Raw genomic sequence first — 8307 nt, 5'->3', positions numbered from 1 at the left:
AAGCGACAGTTTCATCAGCTGTCCGGGTGGCTGGGCTCAGACCATCCCGCAGGAGAAGGAGCCGGATGTGGAGGCCCTGGGCTGGCGTGGTTACACGTGATCTGCGGTTGTGAGGCCGGTTGGACGTACTGCCAAATTCATTAAAACGATGTTGGAGAGGCGGCTTATGGTAGAAAAATGAACATTAAATTCTCTGGCAACAACTCTGGTGGACATTCCTGAAGTCAGCACACCAATTGCACACTTCCTCAACTTGAGAGAGCTGTGGCATTGTGTTGTGACAAAACTGCACATTTTAGTGGCCTATTTTGTTGTTGCCCCCAGCACAAAGTGCACCTTCGTAATTATCACGCTGTTTAAATCAGCTTCTTGATATGCCACACCTGTCAGGTGGATGGATTATTTTGGCAAAGGAGAAATGCTCACTAACAGGGATGTAAACGAATTTGTGCAACAACAACAAAAATGGGCAGAAATAAGCGTTTTTTTGTGAGTATGGAACACATCTTTTATTTCAGCTCATGAAACACTGTATGCTGCCTTTCTATGTTTTGTTCAGTACTAACTTCCTGTTATTCCACTGTTCAGGACACCTGATGTCTTAGATAGGAGCCTGTTGTTCTGTGGCTCTTACATGCTGAGTTACAGAGAGACTAGAGAGGCTTGGCATGCTGAGATAGAGAGCGACTAGAGAGGCTTGACATGCTGAGTTAGAGAGGCTGCTACTGACACCTTCTGAATGACTCCAATTCACCAAGTCTCCCCTGTCGTGCCGAGCCGAGCCGGCGTTTAACCACATGTCATCTTGCTCAGGATGGGGGCACACACACCACTTGAAGATGAGACCTATTGGACAGAAACATATGGTTGCGTACAGTTTTGCCAACACAAATCAAATCAAATCAAATTGTATTTGCGGGTGTAGCGAAATGCTTGTGCTTCTAGTTCCGACAGTGCAGCATTATCTAACAAGTAATATTTAACCATTACACAACATATACCCACATACACACACATCTATGTAAAGGAATGGAGTTAAGAATATATACATATATGGATGAGTGATGTCAGAGCGGAACGGACTAAGAGACACAGTAGAATAGAATACAGTATATACATATGAGATGAGTAATACATAGACTAAGATACAGTAGAATAGAATACAGTATATACATATGAGATGAGAAATTCATTGACTAAGATACAGTAGAATAGTATAGAATACAGTATATACATATGAGATGAGTAATACATAGACTAAGACACAGTAGAATAGTATAGAATACAGTATATACATATGAGATGAGTGATACATAGACTAAGATACAGTAGAATAGAATACAGTATATACATATGAGATGAGAAATACATAGACTAAGATACATTAGAATAGAATATAGTATATACATATGAGATGAGAAATACATAGACTAAGATACAGTAGAATAGAATACAGTATATACATATGAGATGAGAAATACATAGACTAAGATACAGTAGAATAGATAGAAGCTGTTTTTCAGTCTCTCTGTGCTAGTGATGGCTGTTTAACGGTCTGATGGCCTTGAGATAGAAGCTGTTTTTCAGTCTCTCTGTGCTAGTGATGGCTGTTTAACGGTCTGATGGCCTTGAGATAGAAGCTGTTTTTCAGTCTCTCTGTGTTAGTGATGGCTGTTTAACAGTCTGACGGCCTTTAGATAGAAGCTGTTTTTCAGTCTCTCTGTGCTAGTGATGGCTGTTTAACAGTCTGACGGACTTGAGATAGAAGCTGTTTGGAACTACACTATCGTTCAAGGTAGAGTTTCTCTGTCCAGCGTCTGGGTTATTTTGACCATCTTAATCTTTTCTTTTTATTCGGCCAGTCTGAGAGATGGCTTTTTCTTTGCAACTCTGCCTAGAAGGCCAGCAACCCGGAGTCGCCTCTTCACTGTTGACGTTGAGACTGGTGTTTTGCGGGTACTATTTAATGAAGCTGCGAGAGGACTCAACTGGCAGCACTAATGTACACACTAATGTACTTGTCCTCTTGCTCAGTTGTGCACCGGGGCCTCCCACTCCTCTTTCTGTTCTGGTTAGAGACAGTTTGCACTGTTCTGTGAAGGGAGTAGTACACAGCGTAGCACGAGATCTTCAGTTTCTTGGCAATTTCTCACATGGAATAACCTTCATTTCTCAGAGCAAAAACAGACTGATGAGTTTCAGAAGAAAGTTCTTTGTTTCTGGCTATTTTGAGCCTGTAATCGAACCCACAAATGCTGATGCTCCAGATCCTCAATTAGACTAAAGAAGGCCAGTTTTATTGCTTCTTTAAGCAGGACAACAGCTTTCAGCCGTGCTAACATAGGTAGGGTAGGGTGGTGTGACAGGGACCTTTAATTGGCCTATCAGGTAGGGTGGTGTGACAGGGACCTTTAATTGGCCTATCAGGTAGGGTGTGGTGACAGGGACCTTTAATTGGCCTATCAGGCAGGGTGAGGTGACAGGGATCTTTAATTGACCTATCAGGTAGGGTGAGGTGACAAGGACCTTTAATTGGCCTATCAGGCAGGGTGAGGTGACAGGGACCTTTAATTGGCCTATCAGGCAGGGTGAGGTGACAGGGACCTTTAATTGGCCTATCAGGTAGGGTGAGGTGACAGGGACCTTTAATTGGCCTATCAGTTAGGGTGAGGTGACAAGGACCTTTAATTGGCCTATCAGGCAGGGTGAGGTGACAGGGACCTTTAATTGGCCTATCAGGCAGGGTGATGTGACCGGGACCTATATGATAAAGTGTTGTATTTCATTATATTGTATTTATTTAACTTGTATTTAACTGAACTCCTTAGCCATCTAATACATTTATTTGATTTAATTACACTAAAATATCCACTTTCAATAACAGACTGAATAAATGAATCACCACAAGGAAATGAGACTTTCTCCATATCGATAACTGGGTCCAGGAGGCTACAGGCTGAAGTAACAGGACTGATGGAATATACACAACACAGCCTCATACTATGGGAGAATAGATGTAGCTGGAAGTGGAATATACACAACACAGCCTCATACTATGGGAGAATAGATGTAGCTGGAAGTGGAATATACACAACACGGCCTCATACTATGGGAGAATAAATATTGCTCGGTGGATGAGGTGAGTCTCCCCCTTGCAATGTAAAAGCGCGTGGAAGAGGTGATTTTCCCCCTTGCTATGTAAAAGCAGGTGGATGAGGTGAGTCTCCCCCTTGCTATGTAAAAGCAGGTGGAAGAGGTGAGTCTCCCCATTACTATGTAAAAGCGCGTGGAAGAGGTGATTTTCACCCTTGCTATGTAAAAGCAGGTGGAAGAGGTGAGTCTCTCCATTACTATGTAAAAGCGGGTGGAAGAGGTGAGTCTCCCCCTTGCTATGTAAAAGCAGGTGGAAGAGGTGAGTCTCCCCATTACTATGTAAAAGCAGGTGGAAGAGGTGAGTCTCCCCATTACTATGTAAAAGCAGGTGGAAGAGGTGAGTCTCCCCATTACTATGTAAAAGCAGGTGGATGAGGTGAGTCTCCCCCATTACTATGTAAAAGCAGGTGGAAGAGGTGAGTCTCCCCATTACTATGTAAAAGCAGGTGGAAGAGGTGAGTCTCCCCCATTACTATGTAAAAGCAGGTGGAAGAGGTGAGTCTCCCCATTACTATGTAAAAGCAGGTGGATGAGGTGAGTCTCCCCCATTACTTTGTAAAAGCAGGTGGAAGAGGTGATTTTCCCCCATTACTATGTAAAAGCAGGTGGAAGAGGTGATTTTCCCCCATTACTATGTAAAAGCAGGTGGAAGAGGTGAGTCTCCCCATTACTATGTAAAAGCAGGTGGAAGAGGTGAGTCTCCCCCATTACTATGTAAAAGCAGGTGGAAGAGGTGAGTCTCCCCATTACTATGTAAAAGCAGGTGGAAGAGGTGAGTCTCCCCCATTACTATGTAAAAGCAGGTGGAAGAGGTGAGTCTCCCCATTACTATGTAAAAGCAGGTGGAAGAGGTGATTTTCCCCCTTGCTATGTAAAAGCAGGTGGATGAGGTGAGTCTCCCCCTTGCTATGTAAAAGCAGGTGGAAGAGGTGAGTCTCCCCATTACTATGTAAAAGCGCGTGGAAGAGGTGATTTTCACCCTTGCTATGTAAAAGCAGGTGGAAGAGGTGAGTCTCCCCATTACTATGTAAAAGCAGGTGGATGAGGTGAGTCTCCCCCATTACTTTGTAAAAGCAGGTGGAAGAGGTGATTTTCCCCCATTACTATGTAAAAGCAGGTGGAAGAGGTGATTTTCCCCCATTACTATGTAAAAGCAGGTGGAAGAGGTGAGTCTCCCCATTACTATGTAAAAGCAGGTGGAAGAGGTGAGTCTCCCCCATTACTATGTAAAAGCAGGTGGAAGAGGTGAGTCTCCCCATTACTATGTAAAAGCAGGTGGAAGAGGTGAGTCTCCCCCATTACTATGTAAAAGCAGGTGGAAGAGGTGAGTCTCCCCATTACTATGTAAAAGCAGGTGGAAGAGGTGAGTCTCCCCCATTACTATGTAAAAGCAGGTGGAAGAGGTGATTTTCCCCCATTACTGTGTAAAAGCGGGTGGAAGAGGTGAGTCTCCCCCATTACTATGTAAAAGCAGGTGGAAGAGGTGAGTCTCCCCATTACTATGTAAAAGCAGGTGGAAGAGGTGATTTCCCCCCATTACTATGTAAAAGCAGGTGGATGAGGTGAGTCTCCCCATTACTATGTAAAAGCAGGTGGAAGAGGTGATTTTCCCCCATTACTATATAAAAGCAGGTGGATGAGGTGAGTCTCCCCATTACTATGTAAAAGCAGGTGGAAGAGGTGAGTCTCCCCATTACTATGTAAAAGCAGGTGGAAGAGGTGAGTCTCCCCATTACTATGTAAAAGCAGGTGGAAGAGGTGAGTCTCTCCATTACTATGTAAAAGCAGGTGGAAGAGGTGAGTCTCTCCATTACTATGTAAAAGCAGGTGGAAGAGGTGAGTCTCCCCCATTACTATGTAAAAGCAGGTGGAAGAGGTGATTCTCCCCCATTACTGTGTAAAAGCAGGTGGAAGAGGTGAGTCTCCTCCATTACTATGTAAAAGCAGGTGGATGAGGTGAGTCTCTTCCATTACTATGTAAACGCAGGTGGAAGAGGTGAGTCTCCCCCATTACTATGTAAAAGCAGGTGGAAGAGGTGAGTCTCCCCCATTACTATGTAAAAGCAGGTGGAAGAGGTGAGTCTCCCCCATTACTATGTAAAAGATCTAAAACGTTCAGTAAATGGGAGAGCTCTATATCAATCCATTCTATCCATTCTGTGTAGGCGGGGTTTAGAAGATTATTGCATCCCCATTGGTCAACCATTTTTGGAGTGACAGTTACATTTCAAGTTGCAGTAAAGTGTCATGTAGTTTTTAATGGCCACAGAGAGAAGACCAGAGGGATGGACCCAGAACGACCCTGCTTAGCTTCAGAGGTTAACCAGCTGTGAGATGCAGGGTGAGATGCTGCTTAGCTTCAGAGGTTAACCAGCTGTGAGATGCAGGGTGAGATGCTGCTGGAATGAGGCAAACCAGCGGTGGGATGCACAGTGAGATGCTGCTGGAATGAGGCAAACCAGCTGTGGGATGCAGGGTGAGATGCTGCTGGAATGAGGCAAACCAGCGGTGGGATGCAGGGTGAGATGCTGCTGGAATGAGGCAAACCAGCGGTGGGATGCAGGGTGAGATGCTGCTGCAATGAGGCAAACCAGCTGTGGGATGCAGGGTGAGATGCTGCTGCAATGAGGCAAACCAGCTGTGGGATGCAGGGTGAGATGCTGCTGGAATGAGAAAAACCAGCGGTGAGATGCTGCTGGAATGAGGTCTGGAGGGAAGGAGGGAGGGAGGGAGGGACGGGTGGAGGGATGGAGGGATGGAGAGAGGGATGGAGAGAGGGAGGGAGGGAGGGATGGAGAGAGAGAGGGAGGGAGGGATGGAGGAATGGATGGAGGGATGGATGGAGGGATGGCGAGAGAGAGGGAGGGATGGAGAGAGGGAGGGAGGGATGGATGGATGGATGGAGGGGGGATGGAGGGAGGGGGGGAGGAAGGGATAGAAGGAGGTAGTGAGGGATGGATGGATGGATGGATGGAGGAAGGGAGGGAGGTAGGGAGAGAGGTAGGGATGGAGGGAGGGATATCTCCAGGAGATACTTTAGCAGCTGAAATGTGGACACAGATTAGAAATGCTGCTGTTATCTGTTCTCCAGAGCATGTTAGTTCCACATCAAAACACTGATGGAGGGAGAGACTGACTGACTGAGGAGGGAGAGAGGGAGAAAGATAGATGTGAGAGAGGGAGAGAGGTAGAGGGAGAGAGGAAGAGGGAGAGAGGTAGAGAGAGAGGGACAGCGATAGAGGGGGAGAGGGAGAGACAGGTAGAGAGGAAGAGGGAGAGAGGAAGAGGGAGAGGGGTAGAGGGGAGAGAGAGAGGTGGAGGGAGAGAGAGAGGTAGAGGGGAGAGAGAGAGAGGTAGAGGGAGAGAGAGGGGTAGAGAGAGAGAGATTGAGATAGATAGAAAGAGATGGGGAGAGGGGGAGAGGTAAAAAGGGAGAGGTAGAGGTGGAGGGGAGAGAGGTAGAGGGGATTGAGGCAGAGGCGAGAGAGAGAGAGAGGTAGAGAGATAGAGATAGAGGTGGCGAGGGAGAGAGAGAGAGATAGAGGGGGAGAGGGAGAGAGGTAGAGAGAGAGATAGAGGGAGAGAGGTAGAGAGAGAGAGATAGAGGGGGAGAGGGAGAGAGGTAGAGAGAGAGAGATAGAGGGAGAGAGGTAGAGAGAGGTAGAGGGAGAGGTAGAGAGAGAGGAAAGAGAGGGAGAGAGGTAGAGAGAGAGAGATAGAGGGGGAGAGGGAGAGAGAGGTGAAAGGGAGAGAGGGAGAGAGAGGTGAAAGGGAGAGAGGGAACGAGAGGGGAAGAGAGTCCATAGGGGACTGAGACTTGACATCTTAAGTCAACATGTCAACAGACAGAAACACGTTATACCAGAACCATTTCACCTCCTTTCAGCTTGATCAATCCTATCAGTCAATACCAGGCTGTCTGAAGCAATAAACAGGTTCAGCGAGGTGATAAAGAGGTAGATTAAAAACTACAAACACTGTAGATTAAAAACTACAAAAACTGTAGATTAAAAACTACAACCACTGTAGATTAAAAACTACAAAAACTGTAGATTAAAAACTACAACCACTGTGGAAAAAGGTGTGACAGTGGCCCTTCTCTAATGGTATATAAGGATATAGGACATACTATATTCCATGAACACCTATAGGGTCAGCCCTGTTAACAGTGGTTCTGGTACCAACACCTATAGGGTCAGCCCTGTTAACAGTGGTTCTGGTACCAACACCTATAGGGTCAGCCCTGTTAACAGTGGTTCTGGTACCAACACCTATAGGGTCAGCCCTGTTAGCAGTGGTTCTGGTACCAACACCTATAGGGTCAGCTCTGTTAACAGTGGTTCTGGTACCAACACCTATAGGGTCAGCCCTGTTAGCAGTGGTTCTGGTACCAACACCTATAGGGTCAGCTCTGTTAACAGTGGTTCTGGTACCAACACCTATAGGGTCAGCCCTGTTAGCAGTGGTTCTGGTACCAACACCTATAGGGTCAGCCCTGTTAACAGTGGTTCTGGTACCAACACCTATAGGGTCAGCTCTGTTAACAGTGGTTCTGTGGTTCAGGTACCAACACCTATAGGGTCAGCCCTATTAACAGTGGTTCTGGTACCAACACCTATAGGGTCAGCCCTGTTAACAGTGGTTCTGGTACCAACACCTATAGGGTCAGCCCTGTTAACAGTGGTTCTGGTACCAACACCTATAGGGTCAGCCCTGTTAACAGTGGTTCTGGTACCAACACCTATAGGGTCAGCCCTGTTAACAGTGGTTCTGGTACCAACACCTATAGGGTCAGCTCTGTTAACAGTGGTTCTGGTACCAACACCTATAGGGTCAGCTCTGTTAACAGTGGTTCTGGTACCAACACCTATAGGGTCAGCCCTGTTAACAGTGGTTCTGGTACCAACACCTATAGGGTCAGCCCTGTTAACAGTGGTTCTGGTACCAACACCTATAGGGTCAGCTCTGCTAAGAGTGGTTCTGGTACCAACACCTATAGGGTCAGCTCTGTTAACAGTGGTTCTGGTACCAACACCTATAGGGTCAGCTCTGTTAACAGTGGTTCTGGTACCAACACTTATAGGGTCAGCTCTGTTAACAGTGGTTCTGGTACCAACACCTATAGGGTCAGCTCTGTTAACAGCTGTTCTGGTA

The sequence above is a fragment of the Oncorhynchus clarkii genome, chromosome 1 (genome assembly GCF_045791955.1).
Source record: "Oncorhynchus clarkii lewisi isolate Uvic-CL-2024 chromosome 1, UVic_Ocla_1.0, whole genome shotgun sequence".
Classification (NCBI taxonomy): Eukaryota; Metazoa; Chordata; class Actinopteri; order Salmoniformes; family Salmonidae; genus Oncorhynchus; species Oncorhynchus clarkii.
This window is presented reverse-complemented; position numbering follows the sequence as displayed.